Source organism: Nicotiana sylvestris, chromosome 11 (genome assembly GCF_000393655.2).
Source record: "Nicotiana sylvestris chromosome 11, ASM39365v2, whole genome shotgun sequence".
Lineage (NCBI taxonomy): Eukaryota > Viridiplantae > Streptophyta > Magnoliopsida > Solanales > Solanaceae > Nicotiana > Nicotiana sylvestris.
In genome coordinates, this window is record NC_091067.1 from 105,160,706 (window position 1) to 105,185,716 (window position 25,011).

Sequence of the window (25,011 nt, forward strand, 5' to 3'; positions counted from 1 at the left end):
ACCTTTGACCTTATGGTTAGAAACAAGTTGATTTGCAAAGAATGGTTCTAGTTGTGACCTTTAGACTCTTGTGTTGACTAAACAATCATCAAGTGGCTTCTTGGATCCATTTGTGTTTCTCAATCTTAGCTAGGGTTGTTGTGGGCCCTCGACTCTATTCTATTTAGTAATCCAGCAGCTTGTGAGGTGAGGTATTGATTTGCAAGTCCAAGTCTCGTGCCAATAAGTCTAGAACTTGCCCTGAATGTTTGTCTAGGCGAAATTCTAAGTGGAGCTCGACTTGAGAAATGATTATAGGCTCTACTTGATCCAATTTGAAACTTTAAAGCATCCATATCCCACCAAATATGATAGCCCTAGTCAACCCTGTTGAGTTGAAGCTCTTGTTCTTTCAATAACCATGATACGAGCCTTTATCCGTTATATAATGACCCTCTCTTGGCATCCGATCTTTCCTTAGCACAATTGGCAAAAGCATAAGTTTGGGGAGAGATGAGGAATGTGGAAGTGATAAAAGGTACAAAATGAAGAAAGGGAAAGCAAAAGAAAAGAAAGAAAAGTCAAAAAGAAAGTGAATAGTATAGAAAAATGAAGGTATTCAATGTAAGCAATGATGAAAGGCTTGGAATGATTAGAAAAGGAGAAAAATGATTGTCATGAACAAGAAGAGTGGCAGTGTGTCTCTCTAGTCCCCTAAGGAAGGAAAAAATGACTCAAAGAGTCAAGAAAGTGTGAGCCGAAATGAGAAAATGAAGTTCTTAAGGAAAAATGAAACCTTCATAGACCAATATATCCTACCTTGATCCAAAAGCCTTCATTAAATTCCCGCAAAAGCCCTATAGGATTTCGAGTTGAGTGAGCTTACATTAGTGGTGATTCACATTAGGGGAAAGCTTATGGTACTTAAAGCCGGACTTGTGACATTCCCTTGTGAGAGATGAGTGTACTTCTTCACAATCCTTGTTTTGAGTTGTTCAATTCTTAAGTGAGATTTGCTTATGGAGAGTAGAGGAGAAAGAGTTTGAGTTCCACAATGACCTACGTAGTAGAGCGAGCTTCCTTGGTGAGTTAAGTCAACTCTTGATGCTCTTTTGTCGCACAAAAACTATGGTACTAAAAATGTTGTGTGTTGTTAATAATGCATTTATGTTGAGGGTAATTGTTAGTCACAATTGATGCTTGATGAAGTCACCTTAGGACAACTGAACTTTTCATTTCTTTTTCTTGTGGAGGTAGGAATTACTTTGTTTGCTTGAGGACAAGCAAAATCTTAAGTTTGGGAAAGTTGATAACTATGGATTTTAACCTATTATGTGCTCTCTTTTGCTTAGGTTTTGGGTCAAAATTATGTAAAAGTATTCCCGAAAACTAATTTATTGTGCTTACTTGCAGGGTTTGGTCAAAATGAGGCAAAGAAGCCAAAATAAACTCATGAAGGAGTAAACTTGCACAGACTAAAGACTAGGAACTGGAGCGCGGAGAGCGGATAAAATATGCGGCCGCGTGAGGACCACCGCTGAGGCATCCACAAATATGCAGCACAGGAAATTAAAGTTCAGAGAGGCTAATTTGAGCACAAGTTCTACCGTTGACAGCGATGGAAAATCTCCGTTGTGGAATATCTGACGCGGTCGCGGTGGTATTTTCGCTGTCAGCGGTGATTGAAGTTCAGAGACCATGCAAGTCATGCTTAATAGAAGAACACGGTCCGCGTCCAAATTACGCGTCCGCGATAGAAGCACATACAGACGCGGATGAACCTATATTGTTCGTGAAGCCAAGTCTAACCCAAGCCCTGAATTGAAGAAATGCAGACCACACTCGCTATTGGGCGTCTGCGAAAGTCCAAGCGCGGACGTGCAGAGTTTACGCGTCCGCGAATCCTTTGCAAGGGCATTTTTTAAGGAATTTTCAGCTGTGTATAAATAGATTTTTTTCACATTTTTTAGGTTATGTTTTGTTAAGGAGAACACGTGAACGGCTAGTTTTTACCTTTTTGAGTAATTTTAGATTCATCTTCAATCTTTAGATATTCATCTTGTATTTGAATATTATGGCTTATATTTCATCTTTATCTTTGATTTCTACTAGTTTCATGAGTAGCTAAATCCATAGATAGGGTTGTGACCCAACCCTAGTGTGGATATTTAATGGGTCTTGAATTTTAGGACTTAATTGTTTATGAGTTATTGATATTTAGCCTAATTCATGCTTTAATTGTAGAATTTGTGGTTGCACACACTGATTCGTGCCTTTATGACTTAGACACTTCTTGAGAAAGAGAGACTAAGCCTAGAAAATTAGGCTAATAAGGATTTGGGGTGCATTCAAGAGATTGATAGCCCCAATTAAAGGGTTAAACCTAGAGATAGTAATACACGACTTGAGACAATATCATTTGTTATGCATGAACACCCATTTGGACTTGAGAAAGCCAAATTGGACAAAGTCACTCAAACTACCGAGAGGTATAGAGTGAGCACTTATGTGTGATGGTTATATCATGACCTCAATCATAACAAGCTTGCCCTGAATTCTCGATACTCGTTAGATATCTACCTAAGTGGAAGTCATTACCCTAATCCCTTTAAATCTTTGAAAAAAACCAACAAAAACATTGTACTTATTTTTAACTATGGCATGTTATAGATGTAGAAGTAGAACTTGAAAACAAGACCAACCATTTGTGGAAGTAAAATTAAGAGCAAAACTCGCATCTCTACTCGGATATAAACTTAACTCCAAACAAGTTTTGCTCCCTATGGATTCGATCCCGACCTTTGTTGGGTAAAACTACATCGACCATCCATGCTACTTTATAGTAGTGCAGGTTTGGAACCGATCATCGGCTCCAAAGGAATATGATCTAATTATTACTAAACACATTATTAGATACCTCATTGGGACCACTGGATTAGGATTATGGTATGCTCATTCCAACAATTTTAATTTAAAAGGTTTTTAGATGTAGATTTTACAGGTGATAGGATTGACAGGAAAAGTACTAGCGCCACATGCCAATTACTAGGGAATGCTCTAATTTCATGGCATAGCAAGAAACAAAATTATGTTGCCTTGTCAACTACTGAAGCAGAGTATTTAGCTGTCGGAAGCTGTTATACACAAGTTCTTTGAATCTTGTATCAACTTCTCGATTATGATTTATCTATCACTTCTACTCCTATTTTCTATGTTAATACAAGTGTTATATGTTTGTCAAAAAATTCTGTGCATCATTCTAGAACATATAGAAATTAAATATCATTTTATTCGTGATCATGTGGCAAAAGGTGATATTTTATTAGAGTTCATTAGTACTGAGTCCCAACTTGCTGATATTTTTACAAAACCTCTTTTGGAAGAAAGATTTTGTCTGCGTAAAAAGCTTGGTATTATGTCTATTACATGAAAAATCTTTTGTATCTTTATAAAATATTTACTTCCTTTTTTAATTTGCTTAATTTATGAGTGTATTAATTTGATATGAGTGCTATTATTACTCTTTCATTGGTGCTGCCGAAGAAACTCCTCAAAAGTGTCACTTCAATCTGAACCTGCCCTTTCCTCAAATCGATGCAACCCTTCAATCTCCCAAAAGAATAGTTAAGTACCCTCATCATCTCTCATTCTCCATCACTTCTCACCAACTTTTCTACCATGGCTAAGAAAAACCTCTCATCCTCCACTATCATGAGACAAAGCAGACGATTAAAAAAACCCCAAAACCTAAAGAAACCATCGATCTTGAATCATCCCTTGATTCAGACCTCCTCAAAACTGATAATGAAAGGAGTGACTCATCGGAGGATCTCCCTATTAGCCAGAAAAAGGCAGGAAAAGAGCTATAGAGCAAACCCCCAAAAGGCCTGCATGCAAGAAAGGGAAAGTGGAAAGCATAGATTTCAGACCAGAGGATAAACTGAACTTCTATGGACCAAGTGAGAAATAGAGGTTTGAGTCTTATAAGTCTAAGTCTATGGCTTATGGATGCTCTGTAAGTCTTTCTATTATGAAAAATTTACACTGTGATTTGATTTCTATCTTTGATTTTCAACATCTTTCTCCTCTGTTTGATATTATTGGAAATTTTGTGTATGAAATACCTGTGAGGGTGTTTTATGCAAATATCTTTGTTAATGACAAAGATGATTTGGAGTCAATGGTTCTAGGCACTCGAATTGTTCTTGATTCCTATCAATTTGAGAAGATTGTTTCTGCTAAATTTCATGGTTATGATGTTTTTGTTCAAAACTCCTGGCCTAAAAACTTTGAAGTTTCTTTAGAAGAGGCAAAAACTTTTCTGTCTGAAAACCCTCCTGACATTGGTCCTAAAAGTATTAAGTTTGAACACCATGTATTAACCCACATGATTGCTACTACTCTTCTTCATAGGACTGGGTCTCTCAGCACTTTGACTACTAGGGATATCTTTGTTCTTTATTGCCTTGTGAATAATAAAAGTCTTTATGGGTTTGCGTAGATTCGCCAGTATATGCTTGAAAGTATCAGGGATATATCCTCTTTTATTGCTTGTTACCTTATGACTTGCTCGTCTCACATATTCTTGAGGTCATAAAGGTTGATTTGGCACCTTCTCTCCTAAGTACATTACAAGCACCTATAATAAGATAGCCTTGGCTATAATGGGTTACGCCTTAAGTGACGATAGATGGGCCAGACGTACCATGGTTGAAAGCACTCCAGTATAGGTTGAGCCAACCATTGAACCAACTAAGCCTCAATCGACTGCTACAAACAGCTTGCAGTAGATTCAGTAAGGTTTAGATGGGGTAAAAATCATGCTCATTGCAATGAAAGAACGGGTGTAAAAGATCAGAAAAGTCACCAAAGAAACAGGTACAGATGTGGCTAAGCTCATGATGAACATGGGAACCACAAGGAGGCAAGGAATCAGGGCATTCAACTCCATTACAAAAAGATGGACAAGATCACCAAAGAAGTTGAAACCTCACGACCTTACTTGAACAGGATATGTCCTATAGGCTCGTACCACCGTATCCTTGAGTTCTAAGGAGAAAGAAAACCAAGAAAAAAAATTGAAACCTCCTATGACTCCTTTTTGCACCAAAGTGATCAATATCCTGAAATACTTTCTGGGGAGGAACTAAGGCAGTTGTGTGTGTATTTACAATAATGTTTTGCTCTTTGTTTGTTTTTGTTTTGTTAATTACTTTTTCTTTGGTCTGTAAGAACCATCACATGTACCTATGTTGAAGGCATAACATCTGTTACCCTAACTACAATGTTCATTATCTACTCTGTTATGTCTGTTCTATTTGCATTTGCTTCTTTATTTTTGATTGATGTCAAAGAGGAGAAATGCGATGAGTAAAACAGAGCAACAACTTAGGGGGAGCAACATATTAGTACATGGTAACAACTTGGAGGGAGCAGGTATTTCATGGTAACAACTTAGGGGTGGCAGGCATTTTAAGATATGAAAGGGAAGTGTACTCTGTTTACTCTTTTTTGATTGTCGTCATCAAAAGGGGGGAGATTGTTACACCTAAGTTTCAATGATGATAATAGTGCAAATTTAACTGTATCTATTTAATTGATTAAAATTAGGAGGGCAGTACTAAATTAAAGGAAGTCAATATGTTAAAGATATCAGACAGGAAACAAGATCAAATGCAGCAAGGACATTGCTAAGTCAAAGGATGTCGAGGCCATTAAAAAGGAAACAAGATCAAGTGCAGTCATTATAGAAAGACAGTCCTTACTTCAAGGATTGATTTGAAATATGGAGATTCTGAAGATTGATTGATCAAGTCAAGCCACAAATCACTCCCATGATTATGAATACGAAAAGGAAGGATGTAAATGAATCCAACCCATCTCTTGAGCAGGATTTGGAGACACCTCTTGGGTCAAAACTCTTAGAATATTTTGTGTCGCAATTAAGGGTCAATCTTTAACGGCTCTCAAGACTTTCGTATAAGAAGACTAGCATACTCAAGAATTCAATTATGCAACTTACCATTGTTTTCTATGTCTTCCTAGTTTTTAGCACAAACATTGCATTCTTAAGTTTACTAGTGTCTCAAAAGATAGGAAGTGCTAGGAAACAAAACAAGAGTTGTGTCAAGTTTATAATACATTGTTGCTAAAAATAATTGGTGGTAAATGATCCATAAAACCCCTGCTACTATAACTAACTATTGAAGAGCTAAGAGAACCCTTTTGACCCAAGGGAACTGGATGTATGTACCACATAGTTACTGAATCAGTATAAAACTGTAACGACCCTACCGGTCGTTTTGAGCTTTTGAATTTCGCTTGCTAATTCTCGGGGATGACTTGCCCTGTGTGATGTAATATAACTTATGTAAATCGTTGATTTTGGTTTTTAGGATAATCGGAATAAACTTGGATGAACAGTTCCCAGTTTGAACCTTGAAATTTGAAAGGGTTGGCCAATATTTGACTTGTTTGTATATGATCTCGGATTGGAATTTTTATGATTTGGTTAGCTCCGTTAGGTGATTTGGGAGTTAGAAGCGTGATCGGAATGCATTTTGGAAGTCCGTGGAAGGTTTAACCTTGAATTGGCGAAATTGAGATTTCGGCATTTTCTGGTTGATAGGGGAGATTTAGATATAGAGGTCGGAATAGAATTCCGAGAGTTGCAATAGCTTCGTTGTGTCATTTGGGATGTATGTGTAAAATTTCAGGTCATACGAACGTGGTTTGGTTGGGTTTTTGATCAAAAGTGTAATCTAGAAGATTTTGGGATTTCTTAGGCTTGAATCCGATGCAAATTTGGCATTTTGATGTTGTTTGGTGTGTTCCGAAGGTTGGAACAAGTTTGAATGATGTTATGGGATATGTTGGCATATTTAGTTGAGGTCCTGAGGGCCTCGGGGTGATTTCGGATGGTTAGCAGAGGAATTGGAATTGTGTTGCAGCAGCTGATATTGCTGCTTCTGGTATTTTTGCACCTGCGGTCTGCATATGCGTCAAAATAGCCGCAAAAGAGGACCGCAGGTGCGGCGCCGCATATGCATTGGAATAGCTGTAGAAGCGGACGAGGAGGAATTTGACAGGGACCGCAGAAGCGGTTAGGATAGTCGCATCTACGGAGTTGGTATCGCAAATGCGGATTCTTGTCCCTTAAGTGATTTTCGCAGATGCGAAGGTTAGACCGCAATTACCGCATATGCGGTTAAAATGCCACTGATGCGGAAAGGCCTGGGCAGAACATATAAGTCATTTTATTTCGCGAGTTTGAGTTATTCCACCATTTTTTTACATTGGCTTGAGAGCTTTTGGACGATTTGGAAGAGGTATTCCAAGGGAACCTCGTTAAGGTAAGGATTTTGGACCTAAAACACATTTCTGTGGTATTATTTCATGGATTAAGGCTGAAATTAAATGAATTAAAATGGCTAAAAATGGAGGATTAGGGCTTGAGTTAAGAGTCCTTAAATTGAGGATTTGAGGGGTCATTTGAACTCTGATTTTGGTATTATTGATATGCATAGACTCATGAGAAGATGAGGAATCTATTGAAGTAAAAAAAATTTGAGTTTCGAGAAGTGGGCTTGGGGCTCGGGTTTTGGTAATTTCGGGATTTGCGCCCTTTGTTGATTGTTTTTGCTTGGGCTTTGTTCCCTTAGCATATTTTGACGTACTCGTTCTCATTTTGTCACGACCCAATTCCCGAACCCGGTCGTGATGGCGCCTCTCGTGAAGACAAGGCTTGCCAGACCAAATAGAACACCTCTTTTAAATAGTTAAATATCGTAAATAGTTCTAAAGCATGATATAATATCCATAATTTGCGGAATTAATGATAACCTCAGTAAGAACCATTCCGACACAACCCAAACCAACGTGTCACAAGTCAAGAGCAACTAAGAAATCCGGATACAAGTCTACTGCACACTAAATCCGATACAATAGTTCTAAAAACATGAAAATGATAAGATAAGGGAGGCACGGGGGCTGCGGACGTCAACAGCTACCTCGTAGTCTCCGAAATCACTGCCTGGATTGGGAGGATCAGCACTCAAGAGCAGACTCTATGACGCCTAAATCTGCACACATGGTGCAGAGAGTAATGTGAGTACTCCGACTCAGTGAGTAATAATTATAAATAATGGCTGAAAGTATGAAAACACGTAAAGGCACAAAGCAATTCCATACCAAGCAGAAAAAAATCACTTAAAGCAATAAATCAGTGAAGAAATCAAATGATATCCCATTTTAAAGCAAGTAAAACGGGTAATTTAACAGGTAAATAACAAGTAAAAATTTGCCCCTCAGGCACAACATCAATCGCTCAGAACAGTATCAGCCCCTCGGGCTCACTCTCAGTATAGTATCAGCCCCTCGGGCTAAGTATCAATCACTCAGAACAGTATCAGCCCCTCGGCCTCACTCTCAGATCATAATGGGTAACCGCGCTCACTATGGGTGTGCAAACTTTGGAGGGGCCCCTTACGGCCCAAGCGCTATATCAAGCCACCTCGTGGCATCATCACTCGGAACTCGACCTCACATCACTCAAGCCACCTCGTGGCATATAAAGTATCTCAGGCCCTCAACCTCATATCACTCAGCATATTCTCACATATGGCCCTCGGCCTCACTCAGTCCAAAAATCATCACAAGCCCCTTGGGCATTAGTAAAATAGTAGTTCTCAGCCCAAAACATGATGTAGAAATATCATTTAAGTTTCAAATCTGAGTAAAAGTGGCTGAGTTTGTAAAACAGTAGATATCAACAGGACTGAGTTCAAATAATAAGTCAAGCAGTGATAAAAATCCCCGAAGGGTCCAAATAGTTGACACGAAGCCCAAATATGGCAATCAGCCCAAATCATGATAATAACAAATAAATTTCAGTCAAATACGTGGTAAAAATCATCAATCGGGACGGACAGTCACAATCCCCAGTAGTAAAAGATCCCACGCTCATCATCCAGCGCGTGTCTCACCTCAATATAGCACTACGATGTGCAATCCGGGGTTTCAAACCCTCAGGACATCATTTACAACCATTACTTACCTCGAACCCGCTAATTCTCTAGCTCGCAATGCCTTTTCCCCTCGAATTGGCCTCCACGCGCGTCGAATCTATCCAAAATCAGAACGAATACGTCACAATATGCTAAGGGAACAAAGCCCAAGCGAAAACATTCGAAAAATATCAAAAATCCCGAAATTAGCAAAACCCAAGCCATGGGCCCATGTCTCAGAATCGGGTAAAATTTACATTTTCAGAATCCTCATACCCTCACGAGTCTAACTATACAAACATTATCCAATTTCGATACCATTTGGTCCTTCAAATCATCATTTTATATTTTTGAAAGGTTTCACAATTTTCTTCCCAAATTCCATCCCAAATCATGAATTAAATGATGAATTCAATGATAGATTCATGCACTCTAGCCAAATCTAAGTTAGAATCACTTACCCTGATGAATTTCTTGAAAAACCTTCGAAAAATCACCAAAATTCGAGCTCTCTAGGTCAAAATATTAAATAAAAACCAAAAACCTCGTATTTATAGAGTACCCCTCAGATCTCAGCCTCTGCGGTCCGCACAGAACCACCGTGGTCCGCGCAAAAGCACCGCGGTTTGCACAAAACCACCGCGGCCCGCAAAAAACGACATACCGCGGCCACACTTCCTTTTGTGTGGTCCGCGTGGGTGGGTTCTGAGGCCCGCAACCCTTCTGGACCTGCTACAGTTATGATTCTTGGCCTTAAACATCCCGGAACTCCTGGAATTCCAAACCAATTGCACCAACACATCCCATGACATCGTTCAAACTTGTTCGAAACCTCGGGACGCTCACAACAACATAAAATCACTAATTTAACAGGGGATTCAAGCCTAAGAATTCCAAGAACTCTTAAATTATGCTTTCGATCAAAACGTCTATCAAATCTCGTCTGAATGACCTAAAATTTTGCACACACAACCCAAATGACACAACGAAGCTATTGTCACTCTCGGAATTCCATTCCGACCCCTTTATCAAAATTTCTCCTATCAACCGGAACCGCCAAAATATCAACTTCGCCAATTTAAGCCTAAATCTTCTCTACAACTCCAAAACCCATTCTAATCGTGCTCCTAAGTCACAAATCACCTCCCGAAGCTAACCGAACAATCGAAACTCACTTCTGAGCCTTCTAACACATAAGTCAACATCCGGTTGACTTTTCTAACTTAAGCCTTCTTAAAAGAGACTAAGTGTCTCATTTCTTACCAAATCCTCTCCGAACTCGAACTAATCAACCCGATCACATAAAACACGGATAACAAAGTGTAAAGAAGCTGAAATAGGGGAAAATGGAGCGGTAACTCATGAGACGACTGGCCGGGTCGTCACATCCTCCCCAACTTAAACAAACGTTCGTCCTCGAACGAGCCAAGAAACATACCTGAAGCCTCAAACAGGTGAGGATATCTGCTCTGCATCTCCCACTCGGCCTCCTAGGTAGCCTCCTCCACGTGCCGACCTCTCCACTGCACTTTCACTGAAGCTATATTCTTTGACCTCAACTTCCGAACCTAATGACCCAAAATAGCTACTGGCTCCACATCATAGGTCAAATCATCATCCAACTGAACCGTGCTGAAGTCCAAAACATGAGACGGATCCCTAATATACTTCCAGAGCATAGAAACATGAAATACCGGATGCATACTAGACAAGCTGGGTGGCAAAGCAAGTTCATAAGCCACCTCCCCAATCCTCTGAAGCACCTCAAAAGGCCCAATAAACTACGGACTCAACTTCCCTTTCTTCCTAAACCTCATAACACCCTTCATGGGCGAAACCTTCAGCAAGACCTTCTCACCGACCATGTAGGACCCATCTCGAACCTTCCGGTCTGCATAACTCTTCTGATGTGACTGCGCTGTATGAAGCCTCTCCTGAATCACCTTCACCTTCTCTAAGGCATCCTGAACCAAATCTGTCCCCAATAGTCTAGCCCCGCCGGGCTCGAACCAACCAACTGGAGATCTACACTGCCTCTCATACAAAGCCTCATACGGAGCCATCTGAATACTCGACTGGTAGCTGTTGTTGTAAGAAAACTCTGCAAGCGGTAGAAACTCATCCCATGAACCTCCAAAGTCAATAACACAGGCACGCAACATGTCCTCCAATATCTGAATCGTACGCTTGGACTGTCCGTCCGTCTGAGGATGAAAAGTTGTGCTCAACTCCACCTGAGTACCCAACTCTCGCTGAACAGATTTCCAAAACTGGGAAGTAAACTGAGTACCTCTATCTAAGATGATGGAAACCAGAACACTATGCAACCGAACAATCTCCCGGATATAAATCCCTACCAACCGCTCTAAAGAATAGGTAGTACACACAGGGATGAAGTGCGCAGACTTGGTCAGCCGATCCACAATCACCCAAATAGCATCAAACTTCTTCAAAGTCCGAGGAAGTCCAACCACAAAGTCCATAGTGATCCTCTCCCACTTCCACTCGGGAATAACCATCTACTGAAGCAAGCTACCCGATCTCTGATGCTTATATTTTACCTGCTAATAATTGAGACATCGAGCTACAAATCCCACTATATATTTCTTCATTCTTCTCCACCAATAGTGCTGCCTCAAATCCTAATACATCTTCACGGCACCCGGATGAATGGAATACCGCGAGTTATAGGCCTCTTCCAGAATCAACTCCCGAAGCCCATCTACATTGGGCACGCAAATCTGGCCCTGCATCCTCAACACCCCATCATCACCAATTGTCACATCTCTTGCATCATCATGCTGAACTCTGTCCTTAAGGACAAGCAAATGCGGATTATCATACTGGCTCTCTCTGATGCGATCATATAAGGAAGACCGAGAAACCACACATGCCAACACCCGACTAGGCTCCAAAATATCAAATCTCATGAACCGATTGGTCAAGGCCTGAACATCAACTGCAAGAGGTCTCTCCCCAGCTGGGATGTATGCCAAACTCCCCATACTCACTGCCTTTCGACTCAAAGCATTGACCACCACATTAGCCTTTCTCGGATGGTACAATATAGTGATATCATAATCCTTAAACAACTCTAACTTTCTCTGCTGCCTCAAATTAAGATCTTTCTGCTTGAACAAATGCTGAAGACTGCGATGATCAGTGAATATCTCACAAGATACACCATACAAGTAATGCCTCCAAATCATCAATGCATGAACTATGGCGGCCAACTTCAAATCATGAACAGGGTAGTTCTTCTTATGGGGCTTCAACTGACGAGAAGCATAAGCAATAACTCTACCCTCCTGCATCAATACACAACCAATCCCAATTCTCGAAGCATTACAGTATACGGTATATGAACCTGAAGCTGATGGCAAAACAAATACTGGAGTTGTGATCAAAGCTGTCTTGAGCCTCCGAAAGCTCTCCTCACACTCGTCTGACCATACAAATGGAGCACACTTCTGAGTCAACTTGGTCAAGGGCAATGCAATGGATGAGAATCACTAAACAAATCGGCGATAATAGCCTACCAACCCAAGAGAGCTACGAATCTCTATGGCTGAGGATGGTCTAGGCCAACTTTGAACCGTCTCTATCTTCTTTGGATCAATCTGAATAACCTCGTTGGACACCACGTGTCCCAAGAAAACCACTGAACTAAGCCAAAACTCACACTTGGAGAATTTTGCATAAAGTTTCTCCTCCCTCAATCTCTGCAACACAACTCTCAAATGCTCTGTGTGCTCCTCCTGATTACGCGAGTACACCAGAATATCATCAATGATACAATAACAAACGAATCCAAATAAGGCCGGAACACGCTGTTCATCAAATGCATAAATGTTGCTAGGGGATTGGTTAGCCCGAAAGACATCATAAGGAACTCATAATGACCATATCAAGTCCTGAAGGCAGTCTTATGAATATCTGAATCCCTGATCTTCAACTGGTGATAACTGAAACGGAGATCAATCTTGGAAAACACTCTCACTCCCTAAAGCTGATCAAATAAACCATCAATGCGAGGCAAAGGATACTTGTTCTTAATTGTTACTTTGTTCAATTGCCTATAATCAATGCACATTCTCATCGTGCCATCCTTCTTCTTCACAAACAAAATCGGTGCACCCCAAGATGACACACTAAGCCGAATGAACCCCTTATCTAGGAGTTCCTGAAGTTTTTCTTTCAATTCCTTCAACTCTGCTGGTGCCATACGATATGGCGGAATAGAAATGGGCTGAGTGCCCGGCACTAGGTCAATACCAAAATCAATATCCCTATCCGGTGGCATGCCTGGCAGGTCTGCAGGAAACACATCGGGAAAATCCCTCACAACTGGGACAGAATCATACTAGGAGTCTCAACTCCAACATCCCTCACAAACGCTAGATATGAAAAACAACCCTTCCCAACCATACGTTGGGACTTCAAGAAAGATATCACTCTACTAGGAACATAATCATTCACACCACGCCACTCGATCCGCGGTACACCCAGCATAGCCAAAGTGACTGTCTTAGCATGACAGTCTAGAATAGCACGACACGGAGATAGCCAATCCATGCCCAAAATGACATCAAAGTCCACCATGCTTAATAGCAATAGATCTTCTCGGGTCTCTATACCCCCAATAGTCACCACATATGACCGGTACACACAGTCTACAACAACAGTATCGCCCACCGGGGTAGATACATGAATAGTTAAAGCAAGAAACTCACGAGGCATACCCAAATAATGAGCAAAGTATGATGACACATAAGAAAAGGTGGAACTGGGATCAAATAATACAGAGGCATCTCTATTGAAAACTGAAACAATACCTGTAATGACAACATCTGAAGCAATAGCATCTGGCCTTCCTGGAAGTGCATAGAAACGGGCCTGACCGCCCCCTATCGACCTTCCCCTCTAGGGCGACCCCTGGCTGCCTGACCTCCACCCCTATCTGGCTAGGCGGGTGGTGAGGTAACTGGAGCATAAGTCGAGGGTTGACCCCTCTGCTGAGATGAACTAGAAATACGACGAGGACACTGCCTCCACGTATGTCCAAACTCTCCACACTCAAAACAACTCCCAGGTGCTGGAGAAGGGGACTGAATAGAACCCCTCGCACCGGATTGACCAGCTGATGCGCTCGGCATAGAAGAACCTTGAGCTGTCGGGGCACGAGATGAACTCTAGGTTGGAAGGGCACTAAGTGATGGCTGAGTATCGTGATAACCATGACCCGAAGATTCCCCACGATAACCTGGGTGGGCTGACTGAGCAGGCCTGAAAGAACGACCTCTACCATGCTGGAACTGGCCCCTCGAAGGAGCACCACTATAACTGCCAGATCCTCGAGGCCTCTTGGCCTCCCTCTCCTCCTGATCCTGACGGCGAACCTTCTCAATCTCACGAGCGATATCAACCACCTCCTCGAATGTAGAACCCGACACTCTCTCTCTAGTCATCAAAATACGGAAATGGTAGTTATGGCCATCAACAAATCTCCTGATCCTCTCAGGATCTATTGGAACCATCCAGATAGCATGACAAGCCAACTCAGTAAACCTCAACTCATACTATGACACAGTCACATCCCCCTGTCGCAACCACTCAAACTGCCTACGTAGCTCCTCTCTGCGAGACTGCAGTACATACTTCTCTAAGAAGAGAGTGGAGAACTGCTGCCAAGTAAGGGGCGCTGCTCCAACCGACCTACGCCTCTCATACGCCTCCCACCTTGTGAAGGCAGCCCCAGTAAATTGAAAGGTGGTAAATGCCACACCACTAGTCTCAAGAATCCCTGTTGTACGGAGCATCCGCTGACACTTATCAAGAAAACCCTGGGCATTCTCGCCCTCAGCACCACTGAATGACGGAGACTGGAGTCTACCAAACCTCTCAAGATGACGCTACCCATCATCCGGCATAACTGGCACAACAAACCCCTGAGCTAGTGCAACCAGCTGAGCTGGAGGTGCCCCTAGTGTCTATAGTCCCTACACTACCTGGTCAGGTGTGCGAGCAATGGGGGTCTGATTGCCTCCCCCGGCCTGTGAAGTAGCTGCTACTGTATTGGCTGAAACTGCTTGAGCCAGGCTAGTGCAAACTGATAAGATCTGTGCCAAGGCCTCCTGAAGACCCAGAATCATGATGGGCACAGCTGGTCCCTGAACTGGTATTGTTGGAGCATCCATAGCTGGAGCCTGATCCTAAGCTAGGGCAGCTGGTGGATCTACAGGCGCTGCCCTCACTGCTTTGCCTCTGCCACAACCACGACCGTGTCCACGGCCTCTAGTGACCTCAATGGGTGGCAATGGTGGTCGTCCACCTCGTCCGGTAGCTCGCATCCTCACCATCTATAAGAGAATGAAACAACAGAACTTTAGTACTCGGACCAACAAGTTCGCACGACAAGAGTTCCAAGAATATGAAGTTTTTCCTAAAAAGGTTCTGCAGCCTCTCGAGGATAAATACAGACATCTCTGTACCGATCCGCGAGACTCTACTAAACCCGCTCATGACTCGTGAGACCTATGAAATCACTGCCTGGACTGGGAGGATCAGCACTCAGGAGCGGACTCTGCGATGCTTGAATCTGCACACATGGTGCAAGGAATAATGTGAGTACTCCGACTCAGTGAGTAATAATTATAAATAATGGCTGAAAGTATGAAAACATGTAAAGGCACAAAGTAATTCCATATCAAGCAGAAAAAAATCAGTTAAAGCAGTAAATTAGTGAAGAAATCAAATGATATCCCTTTTTAAAGCAAGTAAAATAGGTAATTTAACAGGTAAATAACAAGTAGAAATCCGCCCCTCGGGCACAGCATGATTCGCTCAGAACAGTATCAGCCCCTCGGGCTCAGTATCAATCACTCAGAACAGTATCAGCCCCTCGGGCTCACTCTCAGATCATAATGGGTACCCGCGTTCACTGTGGGTGTGCAGACTCCAGAGGGGGCCCTTACGGCCCAAGCGCTATATCAAGCCACCTCGTGGCATCATCACTCAGCACTCGGCCTCACATCACTCAAGCCACCTCATGGCATATAAAGTATCTCAGGCCCTCGGCCTCATATCACTCAGCATATCCTCACATATGGCCCTCGGCCTCATTCAGTCCAAAAATCATCACAAGCCCCTTGGGCATTAGTAAAACAGTAGTTCTCAGCCCAAAACATGATGTAGAAATATCATTTAAGTTTCAAATCAGAGTAAAAGTGGCTGAGTTTGTAAAACAGTAGATATCAACAAGACTGAGTTTAAATAATAAGTCAAGCAGTGAATAAAATCCCCGAAGGGTCCAAATAGTTAGCACGAAGCCCAAATATGGTAATCAGCTCAAATCATGATGATAACAAATAAATTTCAGTCAAATACGTGGTAAAAATCATCAATTGGGACGGACCAAGTCACAATCCCCAGTAGTAAAAAACCCCACGCTCATCATCCAGCGCGTGTCTCACCTCAATATAGCACTACGATGTGCAATCCGGGGTTTCAAACCCTCAGGACATCATTTACAACCATTACTCACCTCGAACCGGCTAATTCTCTAGCTCGCGATGCCTTTGCCCCTCGAATTAGCCTCCATGCACGTCGAATCTATCCAAAAACAGAACGAATATGTCACAAGATACTAAGGGAACAAAGCCCAAGCGAAAACATTCGAAAAATATCAAAAATCCCGAAATTAGCAAAACCCAAGCCCTGGGCCCACGTCTCAAAATCGAGTAAAATTTACATTTTCAGAATTCTCATACCCTCACGAGTCTAACCATACAAAAATTATCCAATTCCGATACCATTTGATCCTTCAAATCATTATTTTATATTTTTGAAAGGTTTCACAATTTTCTTCCCAAATTCCATCCCAAATCATGAATTCAATGATAGATTCATGTACTCTAGCCAAATCTGAGTTAGAATCACTTACCCCGATGAATTTCTTAAAAAAACTTCGAAGAATCGCCAAAATTCGAGCTATCTAAGTCGAAATATTAAATAAAAACCAAAAACCTCATATTTATAGAGTACCCCTCAGATCTCAGCCTCCGCGGTCCACACAAAACCACCGTGGTCCGCGCAAAAGCATCGCGGTTAGCACAAAACCACCGCAGCCCGCACAAAACCACCGCGGACGCACTTTATTTTGTGCGGTCTGCATAACACATACCGCGGCCGCACTTCCTTTTGTGCAGTCCGCGCGGGTGGGTTCTGAGGCCTGCAACCCTTCTAGACCTACTACAGCTATGATTTTTGGCCTAAAACATCCCGGAACTCCTGGAATTCCAAACCAATTGCACCAACACATCCCATGACATCGTTCAAACTTGTTCGAAACCTCGGGACGCTCACAACAACATAAAATCACTAATTTAACAGGGGATTCAAGCCTAAGAACTCTTAAATTATGCTTTCGATCAAAAAGTCTATCAAATCTCGTCCGAATGACCTAAAATTTTGCACACACAAATGACACAACGAAGCTACTATCACTCTCGGAATTCCATTCCGACCCCTATATCAAAATCTTACCTATCAACCAGAATCGCCAAAATATCTACTTCGTGAATTTAAGCCTAAATATTCTCTACAACTCCAAAACCCATTCCGATCGCGCTCCTAAGTCACAAATCTCTCGAAGCTAAAAGAACCATCAGAACTCACTTCCGAGCCTTCTAACACATAAGTCAACATCTGGTTGACTTTTCCAACTTAAGCTTTCTTAAAAGAGACTAAGTGTCTCATTTCTTACCAAATCCTCTCCTAACTCGAACTAATCAACCCGATCACATAAAACACAGATAACGAAGTGTAAAGAAGCTGAAATAGGGGGAAACGGAGCGGTAACTCGTGAGATGAATGGCCGGGTCGTCACAGATTTTGGATAGATTCAACGCGCGTGGAGGTCGATCGAGGGGCAAAGGCATCGTGAGCTAGAGATTTAGACGGTTTGAGGTGAGTAATGATTGTAAATGATGCTCTAAGGGTTTGAATCCTCGGATTGCACATCGTAGTGCTATATTGAGGTGAGGTACATGCTTGACGACAAGCATGGGGTCGTGTACTATTGGGTATTGTGACTTGGTCCGTCCCGATTGGTGATTTTACCGCGTATTTGACTGAAAACTAATTGTTATCATCATTATTTGGGTTGAATGCCACATTTGGGCCTAGTTCCAGCTATCTGAACCCTTTGGGGATTGTTGTTGATATTTCCTCAGTATTTTGATTTTATACTTGAACTCAGTCATGTTATTTTCCACTATTTTCAAAACTCAGCCAAGTTTATTTCGGGCTGAGCATCATGTTTTACTGTTGCCCGAGTGGTTTATATGATTTTTGACTAAGTAAGGCTGAGGGCCTGTACTATGAGGATACTTTTGGATCGGGCTGCATGCCACAGCAGTGAGATACTGATTTGATTATGAGGCCGAAGGTTTGAGATATATACGCCACGAGGTGGCTTGTTGATTGATATGAGGCCGAGGGCCTAGATTTGATGCCACGAGATGGCTTGATATTGCGCTTGGGCCGTAAGGGGCCCCTCCTAAGTCTGTACACCCCTAGTGAGCGCGGGTACCCATTGTGATGTGAGATTGAGCCCGAGGGGCTGGTATTATTCTGAGATTGAGCTTGAGGGGCTGGTACTGTTCTGAGACATTGCCTGATGGGCGGATTTGATGACATTGTGCTTGAGGGGCAAACGTTATGTGCTTATCTTTTCTTATTTGCCTGCCATTTACATGTTTAAATTGTGTATTTGTGCCCGAGGGGCGGATTTCTGTGTTTATCAGCACTAATTGGTTTGCATTCATTTGCATAACTATTGAAAAAGTCATTTTCAAGGAAGTTTCAAACTGAGCTAAGATGTTTTAAGAGATTTTACAGCTTCACTGCTTTCTTACTGGATTTAAACTGCTTTTATATAGCATCCTGATATGCTTGACGTGATTTCTTACCATTCAGACTTTAGTTATGATTATTACTCTCTAAGTTGGAGTACTCACTTTATTCCCTACACCTTGTGTGCAGATTCAGGTATTTCTTAACCAGGTAGTGGGTATTGGCTGGTTGGAGCCAGAATCATTAGAGTTTAGTAGGGTAGTTGCCGACGTTCGCAGTACCGCTTTTCTCTCTCTCTCTCTTCCTTTCATTACTCTATATTTGTACACTTCAGACTTTCAGTTGTATTTATACCCTAGTAGATGCTCGTGACTTGTGACACCCCGGTTAGGGCTGTGTCGAGTTGGATTTTCCGCATTGTTATCGATATTTCCGCTATTCAGTATTGTTAAATCATGTTTAGACTATTTTTATGTTGATTAACGGCTTTAAAAGTTGAGTTGGTTTGAACTAGCTGGCCTTGTCTTCACGAGAGGCGCCATCACGACCGAGTTCGGGGTTAGGGTCGTGATAAGTTGGTATCAGAGACTAGGTAAAATAGGTCTCACGAGTCATGAGCAGGTTTAGTAGAGTCTCGCGGATCGGTACGGAGATGTATGTATTTATCCTCGAGAAGCTGCAGAACCTTTAGGAAAGCTTCATATTCTTGAAGTCTAATCGTTCGTCCTTGATTCAGCTTGAAAAGTAACTCTTGAATTCCTTCCACGCATTCGTATGCGTGCATGAGCACTCAGTATCAGATGTGCCTCGATGGCTTGTGATTCCCTAATTGATGGGCGAGATGTGATTTTTGTGAGTTGATATTGGGCCAGTCTGGAGGACTTAAGGTCGGATCTTTGCCTATTGCTTTAGCACCGAGGTGTTGATTGTGTGAACAAGTGTTTTTGAACTCATATGTTCGGGGGGAGTGATAGTTGGATAACTATGTGATGAGTATGGTAGTACTGCTAGATGTATCCAGATGATTTGGAGGCGACGAGAAGGGTCTGTTGGAGGATAGAAGAACTATTAGGTTCTTGAATTATATCTTGATTCGAGGTATATCCCCGATTTATGGGCGTGTGAGGATCTTTTCATGTTTCCCAGTTGTGAGTAAAGTAAATTTTATGTTGCGGTATGAGTTCAGACTCAGGAAGACTAAGTGACTGCGTACAGTTTATGATAGTGGAAGGTATACAGAAATATTAGTTAGAGGCAAAGTAGGTGGGTTGTCTCCTGCGAAGTGTTCTGAGGTTGTGCGATCTTTATGTGTCTGTTAAAAGATCTCACTTGCGAGTGGAAGATATGTGTTGCAATTTAAATTGGGTCGCTTAGAGAGTGGGTGTAACTGTTGCGAGAGTGGAATGCGAGATTTGCAGAAGAGTTAAAATTTTAGATGATCTGTGTTTTCACAAGCTTATAAAAGATTTGAGTTTAATCTCACTATGGTATCATGGCATCAATAGAGTATAATCGTTATGAGTTATTGAGTGTGTTGATCTATGGCTTCGAGCCTAGTGGGGGAATCTGCTAAGGTGATTGCACGGTTAGGTGCTATGTTGGTTCCAGTTTGAGGCATGCTGGTGAATCAGTTATGGCTTGCAGAAATTGAGATCGAGGATGGCTTGAGTAAAGAAAAGTTTTGGCAGAGGTTATATTATGCTTCATAGGGTATGAGAATCACGGAATGCCTTGAGTTGCTGGTAATGGATGCTCGGTGCATAGAGCATGAAGTGGCTTGGTTGTTCTAGGATGAGGATACACTTAGCGGTGTTGGAGTACTATTGAGGCACGGGTGGTTCTGTTCGTTTGGTCAGGCTAATTGCAATTTGAATAGAGTGAATGACTCTCGAGAATGGTTCTAATGTGTTTAAGATTCTACATGTAAAATGGGGAATTTTAAGGTTGTATATGTGGTTAGGAATTGAGCTTTCATTGGAAGATGTCAAGACTTGTGGTATTTTCTGTATTAATTATGGGATTCTATGTATCCGTATCAGGAAGGTAAAGGTAACGGATTTAGATTCACAGGAAGTTTATTTTGAATGTGGTGCTTTTGGGAATATTTAAGAGAGTATTCATCGGCTTATGAGTCTTGGACGGCGTGGTTTTGTGCTTGGGTCTCGCATGGTGAGTCTGGGTTGAGGGATTGTGGCGTTGTAGCAAGAAGAAGTGTCAAACTGACGGTATATCAGAGGGAAACTCGGATAGATGGGATAGTGTGGTATTAGGCCAGATCGATATGGTAAGGATATGATTAGTTCCTTGGGTGCTTACGAGGTAACGAGTCTCTGCAGGTGTTTTGCGGCAATTCTTTTAGGATTTAGTGACATGCGTAGCTCGGTTGAGTTAGAAGGATTCAGTCCTGATGAGTTAGTGTTGTGCAAAAGGAATTCGGGGAGTTCTAGATGGTTTCCACCACAATTAGAGAGGTATATTTTTCCTATTGGCGTGAGGAGCATGGGATGTATAGTGGTTCTCTTCTAGATGAGACCAATGGGAAGTCCTTGGCTAGTGGAATGCATAGTTACTTGTGGTTCGGAAGGGATATGAAGTTCTCATGGTTATCCTAGGATGGTACGGGTTATGTGGTATGTTGTAAAGGATTGAGAATCACGTGTGTAAGGTTGCGGTTCGGTTCTGAAAGGAAGGTCACAAACTCTTAGGCGGCGGGCAATTTCAGACAATTAGAGAAACGAGCTTCAAATAATTAGAGAAAGGGTCTTCGAATGATTAAGGAAATGGTATTGATAATTTGGGGTGATTTGACGAGGGCATATGTTTCAGAAAGGGGCAATGTGATTAAGTTGATGACACTTTGGTAGTATTGCGGCATTTTCTTGTTAGATCGACTGCTGATATTTGAGTTTGCTTGGTGGCACAGAGGAATTATAGATTATCTCTTGTGGAATGATTAGGTATTTGAGGTGTGGTATGCATTCAGACGGCGGAATTGGGACCAGATATGTTGATTCATGGGCCATATGGAGTTGGAGATGGGAAGTTCTCATATTCAGGCTATGTGGTGGTTGTGAGTCGTGTGTATTGGCACTGTTTAGTGACTATCGGGACTTGGAGACCCGAGCGGATCTTTTGTTGCTTTGTATGTTAGATTTTGGATGTGATATTGGGTTCAGATTGTTTGTCTCTGTGTAGTATCATTCTGTACTATTGCGCTAAGGCGACGTTGTTGGCTATGCCGGAAATGTCCCGCATTGAGTGGCGAGGTTCGACGGATTATGTCCTAGTGGAGTGGTTTTATATTTCGAAGACCCAGCGGACGGCTGGGAAAGATTTTTTTTCTTAGTTTGGTTTTAGTGATAGATGTCAATGCAGAGGCTCCTACCATTGATTTAGTTCCGGTGGTGAGGGACTTTTTGGATATGTTTCTTATGGACGTGCATGTCGTCGGGCAAGATTGTTGATTTCGGTATTGATTTGATGTCGGGCATCGTATCGTATGGCACCGGCAAAGTTAAAGGAGTTGAAGAGCAGCTCTAGAATTTTCGTGATAAAGAGTTCGTTGGCAGGCCAATGTGGATGCGTGTTCTAATTTGAATCGGCTTGGTTGGCTCCGAATTGTACTGTTGAGGGAAGTGTTGATTCGATTGTTATTGAGCTTATTAGTAATCTGGGGAGATACATGAGTTACCTTTCTGTGTTGCGAGATGTTATGATTTGTTGGTTATGGGCACATATGGTGTGATTCTATTAGGGTTTCATAGTGGAAGTCATGCGGGAAGAGTTATTGGGTGTTGCTCGGTGAATAGCGTATCCATTATGTCCTCTCGGGTTAGTGTAGTATATGTTATTTCCTTCATCGTAGGTATGATGATTTGCTTTGGTTCCAGACATCAAATTGTGCATGGTTGTCGATTTCGAGCATAGTGACTTACGGTGGTTCATGTGGAGCAGTGTTGGATAGGATCGCACATCGCAGCGAAGTTACGTGGAGGTATGACCTTGCGGGTTAGATTCGTGTGTTTTGTTCCTACGATGTGAGATGGGTTCTCAGCCTTGTGTTGTGGTGGTACTGGTGAACTTGAGGTACAGCTCTTTCATTTGAGTCATTTTCATGATTTGAGTATGTTCGGACTGTTGCGTATTGGTGCGTGTATTGTGCAAGTTGTGGCTTAGGCCTGTATGGATGTGTCATGTCACCAGAGTAATGTGTTGGATTAGAAGAGATCATTAGGGATCATTAAGGGATACGAACGGATTCGATTTCAGCATGTTGGAAGGATAATATCGAGCTTTGGTTCAGAAATTTGATGTGGTATTTGCCAAGGAAGAAGTGGCTTTATGAATGGTTGATCTGGGAAATGGTTATGGCTTACCGCGTGTCTTAGTGATCATTGGCAGTATATGAAAGTGTTGGGATGTGACTTTAGTTGATAAGAGTTTTTCTATCGGTATGCGGATGTCGTGTGTAACTGTTGTGGTTAGAAGTTATCACTACAAGTGTTGAGTTATGTGGTATATCATGTGATTGCACAGAGATAGCATATATGGTCTGTTACAGCTTGTTCGGACTTATCCATAGTATAAATGTGAGATTCTGATCGTGTTGATGATTTTAGAAGCTGGAATGTGGTTCTATGGTTTATGGACTAGGATGGATTTTGAAATTTTAGTTATATTGTGTTATCGAACCTATGTGACATAGGGTGACGTGGGATCACCCCTGAGTATGTGCATGGTGAGGTTATTCAGCAACTGGTTGGCTTTTGGAACAACTCTGGGCACGTTCGAGGACGAACGTATGTTTAAGTGGGAGAGGATGTAATGACCCGACCGGTCGATTTGAGCTTTTGCATTTCGCTCGCCAGTTCTCGGGCATGACTTGCCCTGTGTGATGTAATATGACTTATGTAAATCGTTGGTTTTGGTTTTCAGGATTATCGGAATAAACTTGGAAGAACAGTTCCCAGTTTGAAACTTGAAATTTGAACGGGTTGACCAATATTTGATTGTTTGTATATGATCTTGGATTGGAATTTTTATGATTTGGTTAGCTCTGTTAGGGTATTTAGGACTTAGGAGCCTGATCGGAATTCATTTTGGAAGTCCGTGGAAGGTTTAGGCTTGAATTGGCGAAATTGAGATTTCGGCGTTTTTCGGTTAATAGGGTAGATTTTGATATAGATGTCGGAATGAAATTCCAAGAGTTGCAGTAGTTTGTTGTGTCATTTGGAATGTGTGTGTAAAATTTCAGGTCATTCGGATGTGGTTTGGTTGGGTTTTTGATCAAAAGTGTAATCTAGAAGATTTTGGGATTTCTTAGGCTTGAATCCGATGCAAATTTGGCATTTTGATGTTGTTTGGTGTGTTCCGAAGGTTGGAACAAGTTTGAATGATGATATGGGATATGTTGGCATGTTTAGTTGAGGTCACGAGGGCCTCGGGGTGATTTCGGATGGTTAGCGGAGGAATTGGAATTGTGTTGCAGCAGCTGATATTGCTGCTTCTGGTATTTTCGCACCTGCGGTTTGGGGACCGCAGGTGCGGCGCTGCATATGCGTTGGAATAGTCGTGGAAGCGGACGAGGTGGAACTTGGCAGGGACCTCAGAAGCGGTCAGGATAGCCGCATCTGCAGAGTCGTAGATGCGGAGTTGGTATCGCAGATGTGGATTTTGGTCCCTTAAGTGATTTTCGCAGATGCGGAGGTTAGACCGCAAATACGGTACCGCAGATGCGGTTAAAATGCCGCAGATGAGGAAAGGCCTGGGCAGAACATATAAGTCATTTTATTTCGCGAGTTTGAGTTATTCCACCATTATTGACTTCGGCTTGAGAGCTTTTGGACGATTTGGAAGAGGGATTCCAAGGGAACCTTGTTAAGGTAAGGATTTTGGACCTAAAACACATTTCTATGGTAGTATTTCATGGATTAAGGCTGAAATTAAATGAATTAAAAGGGCTAAAAATGGAGGATAAGGGCTTGAGTTAAGAGGCCTTAAATTAAGGATTTGAGGGGTCATTTGAACTCCGATTTTGGTATTCTTGATATGAATAGACTCGTGGGAAAATGAGGAATCTATTGATGTAAAACATTTCTGAGTTTAGAGAAGTAGACCCGGGGCTCTGGTTTTGGTAATTTCGGGATTTGTGCTCTTTATTGATTGTTTTTGC